A 25,410-nucleotide genomic window follows, 5' to 3' on the forward strand; every position below is an offset into this window, starting at 1 on the left:
CACCATAGACCTCCAAAACTTGTCTTCTTCTCCAACTAAAACGCTGTACTCATTGAACACCAACTTCCCATTCCTCTCCCTCTCCCTCCCCCTAGCAATCACCATTCTACTTTCTGTCTCTACAAATTTCACTAAGTAACTCATCGAAGTGGCATGATAGAATGTTTGAATTTTTCTGACTGGCATGTCACTTAGCATGTCTTCAAGTTTCATCTATTTCGTAGCATGTGTGAGAATATACTTTAAGGCTGAATATTATTATGTTGCCGTATATACCACATTTTGTTTAACCACTCATCCATCAATATTCACACAGGCTGCTCCCTCCCTTTGATTACTGTGAATAATATTGCTAACGGACACGCTGCACAAACATCTGTTTGGTCCCTGCGCTCATTTATTTTGGATATGGATTTGCATTTTAATACAAAGGAGAAATTACACAGCTTTTTAAAAGTGTCCAAATAAAAAGGAGCACAACATCAGTAAAATATTAGAAAGTAGATTAGGGGGAAAAACAGGGAAGGAATTGAACCAAAAGTCAATAAGCTGCATAAGAGAGTTTCAAGAGGAGGAAAAAATTGACAATATAAACATAGAATTAAAGAGCGATAGGTCGATATTTAGAAAATTGTCGCATGTACTCATATGTCGCCTGTGAACTGATATTTACATTATTTTATTATTCCAGGTTTCCAAAAATTAGTGCAATATGAGAGTTTCATGATGCTAAATAAACTGAAACATGATATATGTTTTGATATATTGTCCTTGAGAGGAGGCTGAGTGGTAATTATGCAATTTTAAATTATGATATGAGAATGCAGTCAATCTGCCAAACTGAAAAAAAGTATATATACAATATGTATACATTTCTCGCAAAATTCAGTTTTATCATACAATTAAATTATGATTTAAAACTACCTGACAATTAATGGAGGAAAAAATAAAACAACATTTGCATTAATGTTACCATAATTTTGATATTATTGTAAATATCAAAATATGTAGTACTTAGAGATAAACCTGCAAAAAAGAGAAACATTTGAAAACTACAAAACTACAAAATATTGCTAAAATAAATGAGACCTAAATAAATTGAATTTATGAGTCATAAATCTCAATATTGTTAAGATGTCTACTCTTCCCACATTGATCTATAACAATTCCAATCAAATCGCAGCTGGATTTCTTATTTTAGAAATTGAGAAACTAAAATTCTGAAATGTACATCGATGGGTAGAGGACTTATAATGGCAAATTACTTTGAAAGGAAACAGTTACTTTGAAACCAGGTGCTGTTGGAGAATTAACAACACCTGGATTCAAGACTTATAAAGTTACAGTAATACTTAAGACATGTAGTACAAATATAGATATACACATGTATATCAGCTATCAGCTAATTTTTGATAAAGTTCTTAGATCATTCATGGACATAACATTTTCAACAAATGCTTCTGAAACAATTAGATATCCCAGTGTGTATTTGTGTGTATGTGTGTAGCTCAATACTTCACACCTGAGAGGTATGAGTGTGCATTACAAAGGAGAACCGGGAAGCTTTGAGGGTATTGGATATGCTCATTGTCCCCTTCATGGTGATTGTTTAATGGGCACATGTACATATCAAATTCATCTCATTTACACTTTAAATATTGGAAGGGTGTTTTATGTTCGTTAGACATGAATAAAGCTGTAAAATGTTATCAAAATATTCACTTACTATTTTCCTTTTCATTTTCCTCTCTCTCTCTCTATAAACCTTCAGATGGAAAATGCAGTTGAAAGATATTTCATAAAGGAAGAAAAGAAGTATGAATACAGGTGAGAGATATTACTGAGATTTTTCTTTCAGTGCAATCCTGGTCTTTTCTGACTAGCAATATTTTTATGTGCAGAAGTAGTAGAAAAGATAAATATTTTGTACAGTAGAAAAACGCATCATTTCTGTGCCATGGAAGAGATAACTCACAAAGATTACAGCTTCTGGCTATGTTGGATACTAACCAGTATTGTAACTACCCAACGATCTGACTTTAACATTGGCTGTAAAGCTCCTTTAATGTTCCTTGCAATGATTTGAACCTATTACTGGAACCCTCATCGCTTATTGAGTTGAATAACATGGTTGATCTGTGTTTATCTTATATTTGCAGTAGAGTCATAATTTTACTTCTTAGAAAATTATACATTAAACAAAAAAAGACACATGAAATTGTATATTGTTTAATGTTTCAACTGTAATAGCACTACATTGTATATTGTTTAATGTTTCAACTGTAATATCACTACATATGCATATTTAAATCCTTAAAGGATAGGAAATACAGAAAGAATTCTTGTGATAATAGAGAACACAGAACTGTTGAAAGGTGTTGAAGCTGAGCTGGAGAGAGTCACCAAGGCTGGCGCCAAAGCTGGCAAGGTCGGAGGGTTTCCTGCCTGGGCGGCACAGCTTGAGCTCGCCCTGCGTCACGACTGGTGGAAACTGCAGACCCAGCTGGGCCCCGAGGTCTCTGCCTCAGCCTCCCGCCCGCTAGGAGCTGCGCTGAGGTCCCAGATAGGCGACCCTGGCGGGGTGCCCCTGAGCGAAGGCGGCCCATGTGCGGGACAGCAGCAGGAGACCAGGGTCCAGGGACCCACCTCCCGCCGCGGGAACCTCGAGCCTCCCCTGGCACCCCTCGCTTGGTCCCCCTGGCCTCCGGAGCCCGGTGTGCATCCTGGTCATGGGGACGCCCACCAGGTGCCCGGGAGTCCCCCTCGGCCACAGCCTGCGGCTCCGCCTGCCCTCACGCCTGGTGCGGGGACTCCAGCCCCGCCGCCTCTGCTCCCGCCAGGCCCGGACCTGTCCTCCTCCTGGGCGCCCCGCAGTAGGGGCGATGCACACTGCCCGCTGCCCTGCACAGCCTTTCACCGCACATCACCTCTCGCCCCTCCGCCCCGGGCCAGGACTTTCCTGGCCGCACAGAACCCACCTTCCTTCCAGCTGCAGAGCTGCTCCGCTTCCGCCACCCACAGGCAAAAACGGCCGATCTCCAACCAAACAGAAATCTGTGTGTGACTCCTCTGGTTGGATACTGCCGGTCCCCACATTTTCTTCCGGGAGTTTTCTTGGCAGAAGGTGCCCGATGTTTGATGTTTCACCAGCCATGAGGCTGAAAAGTGACAGCAATAGAGAAACACATCAGGCTTTCCGCTACAAAGATGACCTTCCCTTCTTCAAAACTCAGCAATCTCCACGGCACACAAAGGACTTAGGACAAGACCGAGCTGGAGTGCTCGCCCCAAAATGCAGGCCCGGAGTCGATCACCTCCTTAGGGCAGGCCCAGGCTTGTCCTGGCTGCCCCGGCGCCTTTCTCCTCACTCCCACCCAATGCAGGGGACCCCACAAACTCGGCTGTTGGGGCTCCCTGCGCCTCCCTCCACAGAAGCCGCCTCCTGCCCGCCAAGCTGGGGTCTCCTGGGGCGTCCTGGGCTGAGAGGGAAAGACGCCGGCTCCGCAAGCCGGGGAGGGAACACCGCGACATTGTTACACGGACACACCACCACACTGTCACATGTACAGACACACGGAGACATTACCACACGGACACACTGGCACGTTCACATGGATGGACACACAGACATACGGAGAAATCACCACGCGGACACGCTACCACACTATCACAGGGACACACAGACACACAAGGGACATCACTACATGGACACACCATCACACTCTCACACAAACACACAAACACACTGCCACATGGACGCTGCCACACACAGACACACCGCCACACAGTCACATGGACACACCTCCACACTGTCAGACACCACCACACAGACACTGCCATGTGGACACAAGGACACACAGACACTGTCACACGGATACACAAACACACTGTCACACGGAGACATCACCATGCAGATACATGAACACACCACCACATGGACATAGCACCACACAGACACTGCCACACAGAAATGCGGACACACTGCCACACAGACACACCACCACATCGTTGCCACACTTTCATGTGTCAGCTGGCGGTGTGGGCCCCACGACTCTGGGCTCTAACAGAGAAATTACTTAGGCATATAGTGAAGGCAAAATAATTTTTTTTTTTTTTTGTGAGACGTAGTCTCGCTCTGTCCCCCAGGCTGGAGTGCGGTGGCGCGATCTCGGCTCACTGCAAGCTCCGCCTCCCTGGTTCACGCCACTCTCCCGCCTCAGCCTCCCGAGTAGCTGGGACTACAGGCTCCGGCCACCAAGCCTGGCTAACTTTTTGTGTGTTTTTAGTAGAGACGGGGTTTCACCTTGCTAGCCAGGATGGTCTCGATCTCCTGACCTCGTGATCTGCCCACCTTGGCCTCCCAAAGTGCTGGGACTACAGGCGTGAGCCACCGCGCCTGGCCAAGAATTTCTTTCCATCTCCTGTGTCATTGCTTTGGCAGTGGAAATGCGCGTGGCCTCTAGAGTGGGTCCCAAGGTCATGAAGGCCTGTAGGGTGGAGGACAAAGTCTCTCTTTCCAGGCTGGAATGGAGGAAGATGCAGTGGCCGAGGGGCTGCATGTCCTCCTCGCAGCAGGCCCCTGAGGACCTTTATCCTCCTGAGCCGCGAATGTCCCTCAGGAGTGTCTAAAGCGCCGGGTGGGGCCCTTATAGGCCTTAGGAGCTCTGGCCAATTAGTGGTCAGTAAAACGCAGAGGTGAACACCGTAGGACCACAGGTCCAGGAGAATTTTGCAAAAGCTCTGAGGATGCCATTTTTTGTTCTCCCACTGCAAAATTGTTTTAAAAAGCAAAAAATCCAGCAATGTCCGGGGAAAGTCAATACTGAGTGTCAGCGCTGGATACTGCGGATGATACGATCCCGGCGTCCTGGCCGAAAGTGGCCTCGGGGACCGCATCTCCGCGCACCATGGCAGCAAACGGCAGCGATTTGTGGGCGGATGGCGTCCCTGCGGCCATCCCCGCTCCTGAGTGCGGAAGGACAGACAGGAGCGGGGACTTCTGGTGTCAGCCAGCTTGACGCTGTTGCTCCTCCTTGAAGTCCGGGATTTGGAGAAGCACCTGGTTCCTGATGGAGGCCGTGGGCCTCTTGGTCCCCGCTTACCAGGCAGCGGCGCCAGCCTAGTTCTCAGCCCCGCCCCCGATGGGCGCCAAAGACTTTCCGAAGCTGCCCTTCTTGGGGCCGGGAAGCAGCATCCTGGGCCTCCCCTGGGGCCTGTGGCGCTGGCAGCAGCTCCACGTTGAGGTCGCCTGCAGCCCGCACCGCGGAGCGCTGGAGGTCCCTGAGCCCGGCGTGGGGAGGCCAATCCGCAGGTACCTGGCACCCGGTGCCGGCGGCAGTCTCAAAAGCGCCTGGAGATGACATCCAGGAGCACCACTGCGCCGCCCGCAGGGAGACCCACGGCGAGGCGCACCCCCTAAAGCGGCTAAGGAAGAAGCAGAAGGACAGGAAGGCACCCCAGATCTTGGGGTGATCTCAGGCCGCGCACCCCGACCAAGTTCCTGGTCTCCGGGAGGTCTTTTTTTAATTTCTTCCATATTATTATTTGTATTATTATTAACTTTTCCAAGACGGATTAAAGACTTAAATGTTAGACCTAAAACCATAAAAACCCTAGAAGAAAACCTAGGCATTACCATTCAGGACATAGGCATGGGCAAGGACTTCATGTCTAAAACACCAAAAGCAATGGCAACAAAAGCCAAAACTGACAAATGGGATCTAACTAAACTAAAGAGCTTCTGCACAGCAAAAGAAACTACCATCAGAGTGAACAGGCAACTTACAGAATGGGAGAAAAATTTTGCAATCTACCCATCTGACAAAGGGCTAATATCCAGAATCTTCAAAGAACTTAAACAAATGTACAAGAAAAAATCAAACAATCCCATTAAAAAGTGGGCGAAGGATATGAACAGACACTTCTCAAAAGAAGTCATTTATGCAGCCAACAGACACATGAAAAAATGTTCATCATCACTGGCCATCAGAGAAATGTAAATCAAAACCACAATCCGGGAGGTCTTGCCAAAGACGATCTGGGCTTTCTGGGCAATGTCCAGCCTGAGCTGGAGCTTCTGCGACGCGGTCAAGTGGCCCTTTGGAGATTCCACGGCTTCGGATCCCTACTGCAGGATGCTCCACTGTGTCTGCCAGCCTCTGGCGTTTTGCTGAGGGGTAACATCGGAATGTATAGAAATAAGAACCCTGGGATGGCCCAGTCGTGCCCCAGGCATTCCCGCACACGGTGGTGGCAAAGGCAGACGCGCAGAATAGTGCCCAGTCGGCTTGGTGAGAGTTCTTTACAGGTTAGTGACAGGCTTGGTCCCGTGCTTGCGTCCTCTCATGTTTTCAGTTAACCTGCCGACGCCCAGGGGCTCCTCCATCTCCACCGTGTTTTCCTCGGGCTGAAGCCCAAAGTCCCCCATTTTCTCCTCAAACGGCTCACAGAGCCACACGCAGGAGGACAGCGTGTGGACTCAGTGGCTGACCTGGGAAGCCACATCTGAAGGAACTGCTGGGTGACTATGGCCATAAGTCAATCAAAGCAGACTTTCCCTGGCTTGCTGCGCTACACTGATTTTGTTTTCATATTTTCAAGGAAGCAGAAGGAGGTCCTAGGAAATTTGCCCAATGCAGATGCTGACAAGAGTGGTAACATGAAAAAGATTACCCAGAAGGAAAACAAGAGCTATTTTCTAAACATCTGAAATCTGTGTAGGCTTTTCGAAAAGTGAAACTAGATGCAAAGCACAATGATATAATTCTGGCAATTTCCACTGACACAGAACTCAGTCAATCTGAATTAATCTAAGGGTTATAAGGAAAATGGCACTCCAAGAAACACCTATTAACATCACTCAGCTGCTGTGAAATAGGCTTACAGGCAACATGGAGTGTCAATTATCCAATGTTTAAAGTCAGTGATACAGATTAGACTACAATTTCTATGTCTCATAAAGTCTTCTTTAAAAGATTGACAGATGATTTATCTCATATGTAGACAATGATTCTCAGCAGTTAACTAGAACAACTTGCCAATATCAATTGCTTGAGAAAATCAGATAATTGCTTGAGAAAATTAGGACATTGCTTGAGGAAGTTAGGTAATTAAATAAATTACTTTTTTTTTAAGAATAGTTTAATATTTTGGCAAGTAGACTTTAAAATAGATTGATAATATTTTAAAGCCTACTTTTAAAGAAGTAGCAATATAACATGTTTAATTATGAAAAATAATAATGTTGGAAACAATTCAATTTTCTATCACAGAGAATTTCACAAATACAGAAATACCATCTCAATAATTAGAAGAAGTAGCAGCAATTTCTGTCCTTTTATGCAAGTTACTCCTAGTCCATTTATTTGGTTTTAAATAGTGTTTTTAAAATTTGTTTTCAAACAAGGCTAATCATAAATAATAGATTATATTTTACAATAGTTGAAGATAACAAAAAATAAGTGCCATTTAAAAAATTGTATTAGATTGTTTAAAAATGCTGTGGGTACATAGTATGTGTATGTATCTGTGGGGTCCATGAGATGTTTTGATACAGGCATGCATTGTGAAATAAGCACATCTTGGGGAATGGGGTATCCCTCCCCTCAAGCATTTATCCTTCAAGTTATAAAAAATTCAATTACAGTCTTAGTTATTTCAAAATGTACAATTAAATTATTATTGAATATAGTCACCCTATTGTGCTATAAAATAGGTCTTATTAACTCTCTATTTCTATACCCATTACCCATCCCCACCTTCCCACAAACCTCCCCCCCAACTACCTTTCCCAGCCTCAGATAACCATCCTTATACTCTCTGTGTCCGTGAGTTTGTTTTGATTTTAGATTCCACAAATAAGTGAGAACATGTAACATTTGTCTTTCTGTGCCTGGCTTATTTCACTTAACATAATAATCCATAATGTTCCATCAATGTTACTGACAATGACTGGATCTTGTTCTTTGTTATGGCTGAATAGTCCTCCGTTGTGTATATGTACCACATTTTCTTTATCCATTCATCTGTTGATTGACACTAAGGTTTCTTCCAAATCTTAGTTTTGTAAACAGTGCTGCAACAAATATGGGAGTGCAGATATGTATTTGACATACTGATTTCCTTTATTTTTGGTATACACCCAGCAGCAGGATTGCTAGATCATATGGTAGCTCAACTTTTAGTTTATTGAGAAACATCCGAACTGTTCACCTTAGTGGTTTTACTAATTTACATTCCTAGGAGCAGTGTACAAGCGTTCCCTTTTCTCTGCATCCCTGCTAGCATTTGTTATTGCCTGTCTTTTGCATACAAGTCATTTAAACTGTGGTGAGATGATATCTCATTGTAGTTTTGACTTGCATTTCTCTGATGATCAGTGATATTGAGCACCTTTTCTTATACCTGTTTGCCATTTGTAGGTCTTCTTTTGAGAAATATCTATTCAAATCTTTTGCCCCCTTTTTTTAAACCAGGTTATTAGATTGTTTCTTAAAGAGTTTGAGCTTTTTATATATTCTGATTATTAATCCTTTGTTGGATGAGTAGTTTGCAAATATTTTCTCCCATTCTGTGGATTGTCTCTTAACTTTGTTGATTGTATCATTTTCTGTGCAGAAGCTTTTTAACTTAATATGATCCATTTGTCCATTTTTGCTTTGGTTGACTGTGCTTGTGGGGTATTGCTCAAGATATTTTTGCCCAGACCAATGTCCTGGAGATTTTCCCCAAAGTTTTTTTGTACTAGTTTTATAGTTTGAGGTCTTAGCTTTACATCTTTAATCAACTTTGATTTTACTTTTGTATTTGGTAATAGATACTAGTCTGTTTTCATTCTTCTGCATATGGATATCCAGTTTTTTTCAACACCATTTCCCACCAGTGTATGTTCTTGGCACCTTTGTCAAAAATGAGTTCACTGTAGGTATGTAGATTTGTTACTGGGTTCTCTATTGCATTCCATTGATCTATGGGTCTATTTTTATGCCAGTACCATACTCTTTTGGTTACTATAATTCTGTAGTATAATATGAAGTCAGATAATATAATTCCTCCAGTTTTATTTATTTATTTATTTTTGCTTAGGATAGTATTATTATTTCTTATACTGAAAGCATTCTATGTTATTTATTATCAGTCTAATTTTGTAGTTTTACAATGCTATCCTCTTTTACAAAGCTATGATCAACTCAAAGTCCAGATCAGGGTCAATTGTAGCTATTTGCAAAAGTAGCGATATTCTGGCCGGGTGTGGTGGCTCATGCCTATAATCCCAGCACTTTGGGGCCAAGACAGGCAGATCACCTGAGGTCAGAGGTTCAAGACCAGCCTGGCCAACATGGTGAAACCCTGTCTCCAATAAAAATACAAAAATTAGCCGGGGATGACGGCAGATGCCTGTAATCCCACCTACTCAGGCGGCTGAGGCAGGAAAATCACTTGAACCCATGAGCTGGAGGTTGCAGTGAGCCCAGAATGCACCATTGCACTCCAGCCTGGGTAACCAAGCGCAACTCCGTCTCAAAAAAAGAAGAAGAAAGCACTATACTGTGTAATTATTGACAGCATAATTCACTGTTATGTGGATCAGAGAGCAGAGGATTCTGAATGCATGAACATATCTTTAACATTTCAATACATTGCTCATAATTACTAATGAACTAAAGAGAAACCAAGAAATTATGGTGAGAGTTATATTGACCTGGAGAAATGTAGACACAAAAGAACAGTAAGATGAGAAATGTGTTAACACAGTCTATAAGGGCAGGCAAGAATAAAAATAGGGGAGAAAACAGAGTTTTTCAAGAGCTTTCTGGTCACGTAAGTCAATTTGTATCAGTTAATTTTTTAAAGGTTTATTTACGTGCAATAAACTGCACATACTTCAGTTGTACATTTTGAGAATTCTTGGCATTTGTAGCTCTACAAAACCAACAACATATTAAAATAGCAAACATATCCATTACCTTTACCACCAAAGTTTCCTTGTGCTTTTTCTACTCACTTTTTTCTGCCTATCCCCATTCCATCCGCAGGCAACCACTGACCCACTTCCAGTCACTATCCATGAGTTTTTATTTCCAAATACATAAAATCACAGGGTATGTATACTTTCTGATCATTCAGCATCACTGTTTTTGAGATTTATTCATGTTGCTACATCTATCAATTGTTCTGTTCCTACTAGGCAGTATTATTTCATTATATACAGATACCATAGTAAGTTTATAAGTCACAAATTCACCTGTCCATGGATATTTGGACTGCTTTCAGGTTTTGGCTGCTGCAAGTAAAGCTGCTATGAAGATTCATGTAAAATCCTTTGAATGGGCATATGTTCTTAGGTTTTTATCTCTACTGGAAGTGGAATAGATAGCTATATGGCTATCGTGTCTGTAATATGCAAGCACAAAGCCTGACAAAACTGGTTTCTAAAGTGGAAACTCCACAGGAGAACCTTGACTCCAGCCTGGCTTTTGAGATTATCTCCTATGTCTGGTACAATGATTGGTCCTGGGGTAGCCACATGACCCAAGGAGGACCATGTTTAAACTTCTGAGTTTTCACTGAGATTAACATGCATTTGTTGAAAGAGAAACCCCTTTTCCCTTACTCCCCCAGCTGCAAATGCTTTCAGGGATCACATCGTGTTGGAACATTTGGTTACAGTGTTTCCTAAACTTTGTGGGTAAAAATTGTTCAAGTAGGTAAAAATGCAGCACATACAAAGAAAAAAGGAGTCCAGAAATATCAAATAAAGAAACGGCCTCCATAAAATCATTTGAACTTATGATTAATTCATTAGTCATTAAAACAAGTTTAGTGTACAAAGAATCATCCCCCCAACCACCCTTTATTCCTTCACCAGGTTTAAGTTACATTTTTTTAACTTGCAAACAAAAGATTTGTCATTAACTTAGACATCAAAATCCCTTGTCTCCAAGAGCAATCATTCAACTCTGTCCCTCTCATTGTTGCAATAATACGTTCACTTTATTCTGCATACACCTGCTCTTTGCCCTTGTCTCCCTATTCTATTCTGTTAAAGTTATATCCAGACATTTATTTCATTTTATATCAAAGAAACTGTATACATGTTTTTAATCTTAGAAAAATTTCTGAGTAATCTTTTGTCTCATATTCGATTTTAAGCCACCCAAGAAGTATTATTTTTTCATTTAGCATTTTAACTTTTCTAACCCAGGACTTTTATAGTAGATATTATGTCTTTTTCTAAATGTTCTGCTTCAGTTTACATTTTAAATCTAATTTTTAAAAAGTGTATGTTTTGAATATTAGCATCATGTATCTCAGGCCTAAATATCCCTTGATAACAAATATTGTCTTTTTTTCTCTACATTTTTCACATATTTCAATAGGGAGCTATATTGCCTGCCACAATAAAAGTTTTTGTCAATATAACATAACACATAGGCAAAATATTGTTTCCAAGTGATTGATGATGTTGTGCCTTCAGTCGAGTCCCAATCCCTCAACATAATCATCATCCCTAAATCTAATAAAATAAGAAATAAATATATATAGGGTACAATGTGATACGATACATGTAAATATTGTAAAATGGACAAATCAGGCTAAATAACATATCCTTCACCTCAGATATTTATTACATTACGGTGAAACATTTAAAATGTACTATTTTAGCACTTTTAAGATATGCACTACATTATGAGTAACTGCAGTCACTTTGCTGTGCACCATATCACCAGAATGTCTTTCTCCTAACTGAAGCATTATCCCACTGAATATTTCCGCTTTTTCCACCCCCACCCCCCGCCCTGCTCAGCCTCTGATAAACCACCATTCTACTCTTAACTTCTATCAGTGCACAGTTTTGGATTTCACATATAAGTGATATTAAGAGATATTTGTCTTCCTGTGTCTGGCTTATTTTACTTAGCATAATGTCCTCTAAATTCATCCATGTTTTTGCAAATGACAGAATTTTATTCATTTATAAAGATAAGTAGTATTTTTGTATGCATCCTACATATACTTTTAACTTTCCACAGCTTTATTGAGATATAATTTATACATTGCGTAATTCACTCATTTAAAGTACAAACTTCAAATTCTTTTAGTATATTAACTGGATGGACAAATAATCATCATAATATAATTTTATAACATTTTAATTCTCCTTAAAAGAGACTTGCACCTATTAGCAATCTTTCCCCATTTTCTCCAGCCTTTTTTAAACCCCTCCTAGTCTAGACAACCACTCATCTACTTTCTGACTATGAATTTGCCTATTCTGGACATTTCACATAAATGGAATCATAATAACACATAGTCACTTTTTACTCACATCTTTCACTTAACATATTTTTAATGTTCATCCATTTTGGAGCATGCATTAACAGTTTTTTACCTTTTCTTGCTAAATAAGATTCTATTTTATGGACACACCACATTTTATTTATCCACTCCTCAGCTGATGAACATTTCGGTTGTCTTCTACTTTGTGTTGCTATAAACATTTGTGTACTACTGCTTGTGTAGCACTTGTTTTCTTTTCTTTTTGGTAAACACATAGGAGTGGAATTGCTGGGTCATGTGATAACTCTATGTTTAACCATTAGAAGAACTGCCAGACTGTTTTACATTTTAAAGTCTCACCAGTGGTGTGGAAGAGTTCCAATTTTTCCACATATTTTTATCCATTCTTCAGTTGATAAGCAGTTAGGTTGTTTCTAATTCATGGGTATTATGAATAATGCTGCAATGAACATGAAATTGCAGATGTCTCTTTTTGACATACTGATTGAAATTCCTTTGGACATATATCCAGAAGTGGGATTGATGGATCATAGGGTAAATATATTTATAATTTCTTGAGGAAGCTTCATACTGTTTTCCAAGATGGCTATACTAATTTCCATTCCTACCAACAGTGTGCAGGGTTTCTTTTTCTCCACATCCTCATCAACACTTATCTTCCATCTTTTTTTATAATAGCCCTACTAAAATGTGTGAGGTGATATCTCATTGTGGCTTTGATTTGCATTTCTCTGATAATTAGAAATGTTTATGATTTTTTCATGTACCTGTTGGCCTTTTGTATGCCTTAGGAAATGTCTATTCTGGTTCTTTGCTTATTTTTTTTAATAAGCATAGTTTTATTCTTATTTTTGAGTAGGTTGAGCTACTTATATATTATTATATGAGCCCCTTATCTGATGTATGGTTTAAAAATTTTATCCCATTTGTGGGTTCTCTTCATTCTATTATTGCTTCTTTTCCTGTGGAAAAGCTTTTTAGTTTTATGCAATCTCATTAGTGTGTTTTTGCTTTTGTTGCCTGTGCTTTTGGAATAATCTACAGAAAATCATAGCTCAGGCCAATGTCATACAGTCTTTTTCTATATTTCCTTTTAGTAGTTTGACATTTAAGTCTTTAATTTTGATTTGATGCTTGTATAAAGAGCAAAAGAAAAGTCAAATTTTATTCTTCTGTATGTGGATAGTCAGTTTTTTCTACACCATTTATTGAAAGTAATTTTCTTTCTTCATTGTGTATTTTTAGTTATTTTATCAAAAAATCAATTGACCACAGAAGCACGGATTTATTTACGGGTTCTATAACCCTTTGCACTGTTCTACATGACTGTTTTTATGCCACTGCTATGTTGTTTTAATTACTATAGCTTTGTGATATAGTTTGGAATCGGGTAGTCTGATGCCTCCAGCTTTGTTCTTTTTGTTCAAGATTGCTTTGGTTAGTCAGGGTCTTTTGTGGTTCCACACAAATTTTAGCAGTAATTTTTCTATTTCTGGGAATTTGATAGTGGTTGCATTTAATCTGTAGATTGCTTTGGGTAGCATTGACACTTTTACAATACTAATTTTTGAATCCATCAATTAAGGATATTTCTCCATTTATTTATGCCATTTTAATTTTTTTCATCAATGTGCTATAGTTTTCAGTGTGCAAATCTTTCACATTCTTGATTAAATTTACTCCTAAGTCTTTTATATATTTTTATATCTGTTTTGATTCTATTATAAATTGAATTGCCTTATTAATTTATTTTTCAGGTAATAGTTTGTCATTAGTGTATAGAAACAATAATGCTATCTGTATGTTGATTTTGTGACTATTAACTATATTGAATTTCTTTATCAGCTTTAACCGTTTATTTTGGTGGAGTCTTTAAGATTTTCTCTATCTTGAGTGCGCGAGGCGCGGGGAGCCTAGGACCCGGAGCGAGAGCCGCCTACCTGCAGCCGCCGCCCACGGCACGGCAGCCACCATGGCGCTCTTGCTGCGCTTCGCGCTCCTGTGCGGAGTCGCGGATTTCACCGGAAGTTTGAGTATCACTGCTCCTGAGCAGATGACTGAGAAAGCCAAAGGGGAAACTGCCTATCTGCCATGCAAATTTACACTTAGTGCCGAAGACCAGGGACCGCTGGACATCGAGTGGCTGATATCACCAGCGGATAATCAGAACGTGGATCAAGTGATTATTTTATATTCTGGAGACAAAATTTATGATGACTACTATCCAGATCTGAAAGCCCGAGTACATTTTAAGAGTAATGATCTCAAATCTGGTGATGCATCAATAAATGTAACGAATTTACAGCTGTCAGATACTGGCACAGATCAGTGTAAAGTGAAAAAAGCTCCTGGTGTTGCAAATAAGAAGATTTAGCTGGTAGTTCTTGTTAAGCCTTCAGGTACAAGATGTTACGTTGATGGATCAGAAGAAATTGGAAGTGACTTTAAACTAAAATGTGAACCAAAAGAAGGTTCACTTCCATTACAGTATGAGTGGCAAAAATTGTCTGACTCACAGAAAATGCTCACTTCATGGTTAGCAGAAATGACTTCATCTGTTATATCTGTAAAAAATGCTTCTTCTGCGTACTCTGGGACATACAGCTGTACAGTCAGAAACAGAGTGGGCTCTGATCAGTGCCTGTTGTGTGTAAACGTTGTCCCTCCTTCAAATAAAGCTGGACTAATTGCAGGAGCCATTATAGAAACTTTACTTGCTCTAGTGCTCATTGGTCTTATCATCTTTTGCTGTCGTGAAAAGCGCAGAGAAGAAAAATATGAAAAGGAAGTTCATCACGATATCAGGGAAGATGTGCCGCCTCCAAAGAGCCGTACGTCCACCGCCAGAAGCTACATAGGCAGTAATCATTCATCCCTGGGATCCATGTCTCCTTCCAACATGGAAGGATATTCCAAGACTCAGTATAAACAAGTACCAAGTGAAGACTTTGAACGCACTCCTCAGAGTCCGACTCTCCCACCTGCTAAGGTAGCTGCCCCTAATCCAAGTCGAATGGGCGCGATTCCTGTGATGATTCTGGCACAGAGCAAGGATGGGTCTACAGTATAGAGCCTCCACACGTCTCATCTGTGCTCTCCGTGTTCCTTTCCTTTTTTTGATATATGAAAACCTATTCTGGTCTAAATTTTGTTACTAGCCTCAAAATATATCAAAAAAATAAGTTAATCAGGAACTGTAAGGAATATATTTTAAAAAATTTTTGTTTGGTTATATCGAAATAGTTACAGGCATTAAAGTTAGTAAAAACAAGTTTACCATCTGAAAAAGCTGGATTTTCTTTAAAAGGTTGATTATAAAGGTTTCTAAATGTATCAGTACCTAAGTAAGATGTAGCACTTTGAATATGAAATCATAGGTGAAGAAATCGGTGAACTTACTTGCATACCAAGTTGATACTTGAATAACCATCTGAAAGTGGTGCTTGATAATTTTTACCATTATTTTTAGGATGTGTATCTCATTTATTTATGGCCCACCAGTCTCCCCCAAATTAGTACAGAAACATCCATGACAAAATTATACATGTATGTTTGTACTTGTTTTCACAGCCCCTTGGAGAACTCTGTGTTAGGAATATCTCTAAAAACATAGAAAACACTACAGTGGTTTAGAAATTACTAATTTTACTTCTAAGTCATTCATAAACCTTGTCTATGAAATGACTTCTTACATATTTAGTTGATAGACTGCTACAGGTAATAGGGACTTAGCAAGCTCTTTTATATGCTAAAGGAGCATCTATCAGATTAAGTTAGAACATTTGCTGTCAGCCACATATTGAGATGGCCCTAGATGCAATAGCAGGGATAGATTTTGTTGGTGAGTGGTCTCATGCCTTGAGATCTGTGGTGGTCTTCAAAATGGTGGCCACTTGAGGTGATATTTTTCTTATTAGAAAAATATTGTAACTCATTTATTGTTTGACAATTATAGATTGAAATTTCCTAATTCTAAATTTTAAGTGGTTCTTGGGTTTCAATGCTTTTTGTTGTTTGTTGTTGGTTTTGGATGGCATTACATATTATATGTTCTAGAAACATGTAATCCTAAATTTACCCTCTTGAATATGATCCCTGGATGATATTTTTATCATAAATGCCGAATAATCAAATACATTTTAAGCAAGTAAGTGTCCTCCATCAATTCTGTATTCCAGACTTGGGAGGATGTGCAGTTGCTGTTGTGTGATCAAACATGTCTCTGTGTAGTTCCAGCAAATCAAGCTGAGCTTCGAAAAAGTTTCAGTCTTAGTTTTGTGAAAGTGATTTATTCTTAAAAAAAAAAAAGAAAGAAAAAGAAAAAAAGATAAGAAAAAAGGAGTAAAGGGACTACTCCTCCTTGCCAAATGTGCTAAATATCATTTTAGGAGAAGAAAGTGGATTTATTGTATTTCCCTTAAGATTGTGAGGGAGTGTGGATACAGTAGAATGAGCCAACAGTTTCTTTATAACAAATACGGTCTGCAATAAATTATTTCACTAGCTCTAAAACCTTTCCCTAGATTTTAGTAGGGAGTTGGTTTCTGTTAATATCTTTGGGTGTTGTGGTGGTAAATGCTACATTATAAACAGTGGCATGTATTTACAGTTAGAGTATGTGTGTACACTTTTTAATGGTAAACTTAAGCTGAATGTGTAATGGATTTGTGTATAGTTTTACATATTTGGAAGCACTTTAAAAATAGGTTTTAACCTTACATAAAATTACTTTTATACTTGTGTTAACATTTTCTTCTGTGCCTTTTGGGTAATTTAATTTCTGTTATGAATTTCTGGTGCCTATGAGCTAGCTATCACCTACCTGAAAGGTGCTTAGAGGTGAAGGTACTGTCTCTAAAAACACATCACTGTGACACCTTTCTATCCTCACATTTTCAAGCTTGCCTGTTTTCTGTTCTTTGTGGATATAACTTAAGCGATTGTGTTATTCATAAAGATTTAGAAATTTCAATATTCCCAACACTCTATGTTTCTGATTTTATAACAGTAGCCATTTTTGAATGTCAGATGTTTGGCTTGTTTTATATGAATAAAGTTTATTTATAAAATATTATAAAAATAAGTAAACAGAACATTAATAATAAAAAAGATTTTCTGTATCTTAAGATTATATTTTCAGAAAACAGAAACAATCTTACCTCTTCCTTCCCTATATGGATTTCTTTTATTTCTTTGTCTTGTGTAATTGTTCTGTCTAGGCAATTACACATAATGTTTTCAGCATTTGTAATTTTACATCAAATACATCTATTGTAGCACATTGATTGCTACTTTTCAACTTGTAAACCTGGACATTTGTCACTACTCTTACTCCAGTACAGGAGTCCATGGCGCGGTGTGGGCCCTACTGTGCCATAGTCCAGGGCACGGCTGGGCGCAGGTTCTCTCCTGCAAGAGTCCGCGGCTCTGCGGAGCAAGAGTTCTCCAGTGCCTTAGTCCAGGGTGAGGCAGGGGTGGGGCTCCTTCAGTAGCTCAGTCCAGTGAGCAGCCCTGCGAGGGTCCTCCCGTGCAGGAGTACATGATGCTGCGGGGTCCTACTGTGCCTTAGTTCAGGACGCAGGGGGGCTGGGTCCTCTGGTGCCATAGTCCAGGGCGCGAGGGGCTGGGTCCTCTGGTGCCTTAGTCCAGGACGCAGGGAGGCTGGGTCCTCTGGTGCCATAGTCCAGGTCGCGGGGAGCTGGGTCCTCTGGTGCCATAGTCCAGGGTGCGGTGGAACAGAAGTCCTGCGGAGCAGTAGTCCAGGGCGCGCTGGGGCGTGGATCCTCAGGTGCCACAGCCCAGAGCGCGACAGGGCGGGATTCCTGCCTTGCTATATCCAGGGTGCAGCGGGGTGGGAGTTCTCTTCTGCAGGAGTCCAGGACGTGGCAGAGCCGGAGTCCTCCGTGCAGGAGTCCTCCGGTGCTGGAGTCCAGAACGCAGTGAGGCTGGGTCCTCCAGTGAGGTAGTGTAGTGCGTGGCGGGACAGGGATCCTGCCCTGCAATAGTCCAGTGCTTGAGTCCGCAGTAAGGCAATGGTCCTCCAATGCTGGAATTCACGGTTTGGTGGGGTCGGGGTCCTTCGGTGACTTAGTCCAGGGGTACCAGGGCTGCGTCCACACTTGCCATAGTGAGGACCTCGGAAGAGTGTGGTTCCTGCCTTGCTGTAGTCCGGAAAGCAGGGGGCAGGGGTCCTCTCTTGCTAGAATCTCTGGCGCGGGGTGGGGGTAGGGTGGGGGTTTTCCTATGCGATAGCCCATGAGGCGGTGAAGCCGGGTCCTCCAGTACCTTTGTCCAGGGCGCAGCAGGGCGAGGGTCTTCGGTGGTGGAGTCCACGGAGCGGCGGGACTGGGGTCCTCCAGTGCCATATTCCAGGGCGCGGCCGAGTGGGGGACTTGTCCTGCAGTGATCCAGGGCATGCGGGAGTGGTGGTCCTCCTGTGCCATAGTCCAACGCGCGGCGGGGCGGGGGGTCACCTCGTCCTGCAGTCACCATGCACGAGGCCAGGGTCCTGCTGTGCCTCAGTCCAGTGCGCAGTGGGACGGCGGTCCAGCTGTGCTGTAGTGCAGGACGCGGAGGGGCAGGGGTAGTCCAGAGAGCGCCGTGGCAGGGGGTCCTCCAGTGCTGGAATCCAGTGCAAGGCGGGTCAGGGGTCTTACCGTGCGGAAGTCGGTGGCAAGAGTCCTCCCGTGCCATAACCTAGGGGGCGACGGGGCAGGGTTCTCTAGTGCAGGAGTCCAGAACGTAGCCAAGGAGTCCTCCAATGCCAGAGTCCAGGGCTCCGCGGGGCGGGGTTTCCCCATGCCAGAGTGTAGGGCGCGTTCAGGCGAGGGTCTTGGCGTGCAGTAGTCCAGAGTGCGGTGGGGCAAGAGTAGTCCAGACCTCCATGGCGGGCGTCCCTCTGTGCAGGAGCCCAGTGCCGGGCGGATCATGGGTCCTTCCGTGCTGTAGTCCAGGGCACGGCAAGGTGTGGGTCCTCTGGTGCCCTAGTCCAGGGGGCGGCAGATCAGAGGTTCTCCCGTGTCTTGCTCTAGGGCCGGGCGGGAATGGGGTCCTGGAGTCCACAGGGTAGCCCAAGTTGCCGCAGGACCACGTCCTCTGGAACCACAGTCCAGTGCGCAGAGAGGCAAGAGTAGTTCGGGGCAAGCCAGGGCCGGGGTCCTCGGGTGCTAGAGTCCAGGGTGTGGATGGAGGGGCGGGGGTTCTGCAGTGGCACAGTCCAGGACACCGCGGAGTGGTGCGGGGATGCTCAGGTGCCTTAGTCCAGGGTGGAGCGCGGGGAGAGGTCCCTCAGTAGCATAGTCTAGCGCAGGGCGTTGCAGGTGTCCTCCAGTGCCTGAGGCCATGGTTGGTCGCGCGTCCCACTGTGCTCTAGTTCAGGGCGGAGCAGGTCCGAGGTCCTCTCCCACCTCAGGCCAGGGCGCTGGAGAGCGGGGTTCCTCTGGTGCCAGAGTCAATGGAGCCATGGGGTGGGGTCTTCACAGGCTTTAGTCCAGGGCGGGGTTGGGGCGGGGGTCCTCCTGTGCCCTAGTCCGAGGAATTGTGAGGCCCGGCTTCTGCATTCTTACTGTCTGTGCCTCTACCGCCGCGGGAGAAAACTACACCATCTCAGGCAAACCTAACAGGGCGGCTGTCCTTAAAAAATTCCGAGTCGAGTGTTGTTTGGAGCAGGCATGAGAAGCCTGCTCTTAGATAGATAAGAGCCCTTAGATAGCTTCAAGGGCTCTGGGCAGTATTTAAGGAATCTAGCTGACCTCAGTTACACCAAGCTCTTTTCCACTCAACACAACTTCTGGTCACGGGGGTCCCCTATCTGCGGGGCCCTTCCATCATCCCAGATTCCCACATGGTGGACTCCCTCTCATCCTCACAATCTCAGTTCACACCTTCCACTTATTCATCACCGCATTCCTAGCACCAGGCCTGGCCCATAAGAAATGGGTCAGATTAAGGGCTAAATGTGTTCTCATGGTCACTTGTTTTATTCAGGCCTCCTTACACTAGGACATTTATTGTCATTTCATAAGCTTGAAAACAAGAAGTTGAAGCAATAAAATAAGCTTTGTTAGATGGTCGAATTTGTTTACTCTCGGCTGTAATCTCAGCACTTTGGGAGGCCAAGACAGGACAATCACTTGAGCCCAGAAGTTCTAGGCCAGCCTGGGCAACATAGCAAGACCCTGTCTCCATGAAAAGAAAAATAAAAAATAAAGTTTGTTACCTATGCATCTCCAGATCCTCTCTATAAAATTATTGTAATAGAATTAGTGTAAATAGATAATTTTAATGAAATATGATATAAATCAATACATTGTAACTTATAAATTATAGTTTACATCTCTGAAAGATGGTGTTTATATGCCTTCAATCTTCCGTGTGTTTTTAGAAGTTGGTTTATTTGAAGCAGGATCCAAAGGTTCATAAACAGCAAGTGGCTGGTGTGTCCCAATTCTCTTTTAATCTGTGTATATGCCCTGTGGATTTCTTTATATACCTATAAACACAAGGAAAAGCTGAAATTCATTTTTTAGTTACATTGCACCTCATAAACAATTCACAACTAGCTTTCAAGATTTATGTTACTGCAGTTCAAGAGTAAAATACAATCTATTATTCAAATAGAAACCATGTGTAACATAAAAGGTTAAAAAATCTGATTAATTGCTAGCCTTGAATTCATAGGTTAATATTTATGGCTTAAGCCTGAACTAGTTCTTAGATATGAGGTATCCACTGAGTGATAAATGATAAACTAAAAACTTGAGGAGAAATTTGTGAGTATAGCAAAGACTTTTAAGCACATATATTTGCTAGGCACTGTGCTTATATATATCACTTATATGTATTCTTAAGAATACCAGCGGCTAAGCATTTTCCTGTATTCAGCAGATTGAAATCTATTTAAATATTAATATGACCTAAAAACTTCCCAAGTCTATTGAATTGAGATTTAATATGTAAACTTTAAAAAATTGTTATTGATAATACATAAACACAAATAAATAGTATTGATTTGTTACTAAGTGTTTTTACAATAATTTTGTGAAGCTCTTTTATTTTTATTTTATTTTAAGCTTCAGGGTACATGTGCAGGTTGTGCAGGTTTGTTACATAGGTAAACATGTGCCATGGTGGTTTGCTATACCTGTTGACCCCTCATCTAAGTATTAAGCCCCCCATGTATTAGCTATTTTTCCTGATGTTCTCTTTCCCCACAAGAACCCACCTCCCCTTACAGGCCCCAGTGTGTGTTGTTCCCCTCCCTGGGTCCATGTGTTCTCATTGTTCAACTCCCACTTATGAGTGAGAACATGTGGTGTTTGGTTTTCTGTTCCTGCGTTAGTTTGCTGAGAATAATGACTTGCAGTTTCATCCATGTCCCTGCAAAGGACATTATCCCATTCTGGTACAACAAGAAATTCTCGGCTCACTATGTAATGTTCATGTTCTATAATTGAAATCAGACACTTCTGATGTGTGCATAGTATCCCATGGTTTATATTACTACATTTTCTTTATCCAGTCTGTCATTGATGGGCATTTGGGTTGATTCCATGTCTTTGCTATTGTGAATAGTGCTGCAATGAACATACATGTACATGTGTCTTCATAATAGAATGATTTATATTCCTTTGGGTATATACCCAGTAATATGATCGCTGGGTCAAATGGTATTTCTGGTTCTAGGTCTTTGAGGAATCGCCACACTATCTTCCACAATGGTTGAACTAACTTACAGTCCCACCAACAGCGTAAAATCATTCCTAACTCTCCTCAGCCTTGCCAGCATCTGTTGTTTCCGGACTTTTTAATGATCGCCATTCTGACTGGTGCTAGATAGTATCTCATTGTAGTTTTGATTTACATTTCTCTAATGAAAACTGATGTTGAACTTTTCTTCATATGTTTCTTGGCCACATAAATGTCTTCTTTTGAAAAGTGTCTGTTCATATCTTTTGCCCACTTTTTAATGGGATTTTTTTTCTTGTAAATTTGTTTAAGTTCCTTGTAGACTCTGGATATTAGACCTTTGTCAGATAGATAGGGTGAAAACATTTTCTACCATTCTGTAGATTGTCTGTTCGCTCTGATGATAGTTTATTTTGCTCTGCAGAGGCTCTTAAGTTTAATTAGACCCAATTTGTAAATTTTTGCTTTAGTTGCAATTGGTCTTCATGTTTTTGTCATGAAATTTTTGCCTGTGGCTGAATGGTATTACCTAGATTTTCTTCCAGGGTTTTTATAGTTTTGGGTTTGACATTTAAGTCTTTAGTCCATCTTGAATTAATTTTTGTATAAGATGTAAGGAAGGGGTCCACTTTAAATTTTGTGCATATGGCTAGCCAGTTCTTCTATCATCATTTATTAAATAGGGAATCCTTTCCCCATTGCTTGTTGTTGTCAGGTTTGTCCAAGATCAGATGGTTTTAGATGTGCAGTCTTATTTCTAAATTCTCTACTGTGTTCAATTGGTCTGTGTCAGTTTTTGTGCAAGTACCATGTTGTTTTGGGTGCTGTAGCTTTGTAGTATAGTTCAAAGTTGCGTAGCGTGATGCCAATGGCTTTGTTCTTTTTGCTTAGGATTGTTTTTGGTATATCAGCTATTTTTTGGTTCCATATTCTGTAAAGAATGTCAATGGTAGTTTGATGGGAATAGCGTTGAATCTACAAATTACTTTGGGCAGTATGGCCATTTTCATGATATTGGAATGTTTTTTCTTTTTATTCCTTCCTCTCTGATTTCCTTGAGCAGTGGTTTGTAGTTCTGCCTGAAGAGGTCCTCTACTTCACTTGTTAAGTGTATTCCTAGGTATTTTGTTGTCTTTATAGCAATTGTGAATGGGAGTTCCTTCATGATTTTGCTCTCTGCTTGTCTGTTGTTGGTGTATAGGAATGCTGGTGATTTTTACACATTGATTATAGGATCATGTCATCGGCAAAAAAAGACAGTTTTACTTCTTCTCTTCCTATGTGAACACCCTTTATTTATTTCCCTTGCCTGATTGCCCTGGCCTGAAATTTCAATACTATGTGGAATAGGAGTGGTGAGAGAAGGCATCCTTGTTTTGTGCTGGTTTTCAAGGGGAATGCCTCCAGCTTTTGCCTATTCAATATGATATTGGCTGTAGGTTTGCCATAAATGCCTCTTATTATTTTGAGGTGTGTGTCCTCAATACTTATTGAGAGTTTTTCACATGAAAAGATGTGGAATTTTATCCAAGGCCTTTTCTGCATCTGTTGAGGTAATCATGTGGTTTTTGTCTTTAGTTCTGTTTACGTGATAAATTACATTTATTGATTTGTGTACATTGAACCAGCCTTGCATCCTGGGGATGGAGCTGACTTTATCAAGGTGAGTAAGTTTTTTGTTTGCTGCTGGATTCTGTTTGTCAGTATTTTATTGAGGATTTTTGAATCAATGTTCATCAGTGATATTGGCCTAAAGTTTTCTTTGTTGTTGTTGTATCTCTGCCAGGTTTTGGCATCAGGATGATGCTGGCTTCATAAAATGAGTTAAGGAGGAGTCCCTCCTTTTCAATTGTTTGGAATAGTTTCAGAAGAAATGGTATTAGCTCCTCTTTGTACCTCTGGTAGAATTCACCTCTAAATCCATCTGCTCCTGGGCTTATTTTGGTTGGTAGGCTATTTATTATTTCAAAACTTGTTATTAGTCTTTTCAGTGATTCAACTTCTTCCTGATTCAGGCTTGGGAGTGTGTATATGTCTAAGAATTTATCCATTTCTTCGAGATTTTCTAGTTTATTTGCATAAAGATGTTTATAGTATTATTTGATGGTTTGTATTTCTGTGGGGTCAGTGGTCATATCCCCTTTATCATTTTTTGTTGTGTCTATTTGATTTTTCTCTTTTTTCTTCTCTATTAATCTATCTAGTGGTCTATTTTATTAATTTTTTCAAGAAACCAGCTCCTGGATTCATTGATTTTTTGAAGAGTTTTTCATCTCTCTATCTTCTTCAACTCAGTTCGGAGCTTGTTTTTTTCTTGTCTTCTGCTAGTTTGGGAGTTTGTTTGCTCTTGGTTCTCTAGCTCTTTTAGTTGTGATGTTAGGATGTTGATTTGAGATCTTTCTAGCTTTTTTTATATAGGGATTTAGTGCTATAAATTTTCCTCTTAACACTACTTTAGTTGCATCCCAGAGATTCTTTGTCCTCATTAGTTTCAAAGAACTTCCTGTTTTTTGCCTTAATTTCACTATATACCCAGGAGTCATTCAGGAGCAGGTTGTTCAATTACCATGTGATTGTGTGGTTTTGAGTGAGTTTCTTAATCTTGAGTTCTAATTTAATTGTGCTGTGGTCTGAGAGGCTGTTTGTTATGATTTCAGTTATTTTGCATTTGCTGAGTGTTTTTACTTCCAGTTATGTGATCAATTTTAGAATAAGTGCCATGTGGTGCCAAAAAGAATGTATATTATGTTGTTTTGGGGTGGAGAGTTCTGTAGATACCTATCAGGTCCACTTGATGCAGAGCTGAGTTCAAGTCCTGAATATGTTGCTAATATTCTGTCTTGTTGATCTGTCTAATATCGACAGTGGGATGTTAAAGTCACCGACTATTATTGTTTGGAAGCCTCAGTCTCTTTGTAGGTCTGTAAGAACTTGTTTTATGAATCTGGGTGCTCCTGTATTGGGTGTATATATATTTAGGATAGTGAGCTCTTCTTGTTGAATTGAACCTTTTACCATTATGTAATGCCCTTCTTTTTCTTGTTTAATCTTTGTTGGTTTAAAATCTGTTTTGCCAGAAACTGGGATTGCAATCCCTCTTTTTTCTACTTTCCATTTGCTTGGTACAGTTTCCTGCATCCCTGTATTTTGAGCCTGTGTGTGTCTTTGCACATGAGTTGGGTCTCTTGAATACAGCACATTGGTGGGTCTTGACTCTATCCAGCTTGCCATGTGTCTTTTAATAGGGGCTTTTAGCCCATTTATATTTAAGGTTAATATTGTGAGTGAATTTGATCCTGTCATCATGATACTGACTGGTTATTTGGAAGATTTGTTGATGTAGTTGCTTTATAGTGTTGTTTTTGTGCGTCAGTGTGCTTTTGTAGTGGCTGGTAAAGTTTTTTCCTTTCCATATATTCACTG

The 25,410-nt window shown here is 41.1% G+C and overlaps 1 pseudogene; it reads left to right on the plus strand.

Moving 5' to 3' along the window:
* The first annotated feature begins 645 nt into the window (after positions 1 to 645).
* On the plus strand, positions 646 to 17,052 carry LOC103892450 (coxsackievirus and adenovirus receptor-like; annotated as a pseudogene).
* Positions 17,053 to 25,410: the final 8,358 nt, after the last annotated feature.

This window comes from Pongo abelii, chromosome 16 (assembly GCF_028885655.2).
Source record: "Pongo abelii isolate AG06213 chromosome 16, NHGRI_mPonAbe1-v2.0_pri, whole genome shotgun sequence".
Taxonomy (NCBI): domain Eukaryota; kingdom Metazoa; phylum Chordata; class Mammalia; order Primates; family Hominidae; genus Pongo; species Pongo abelii.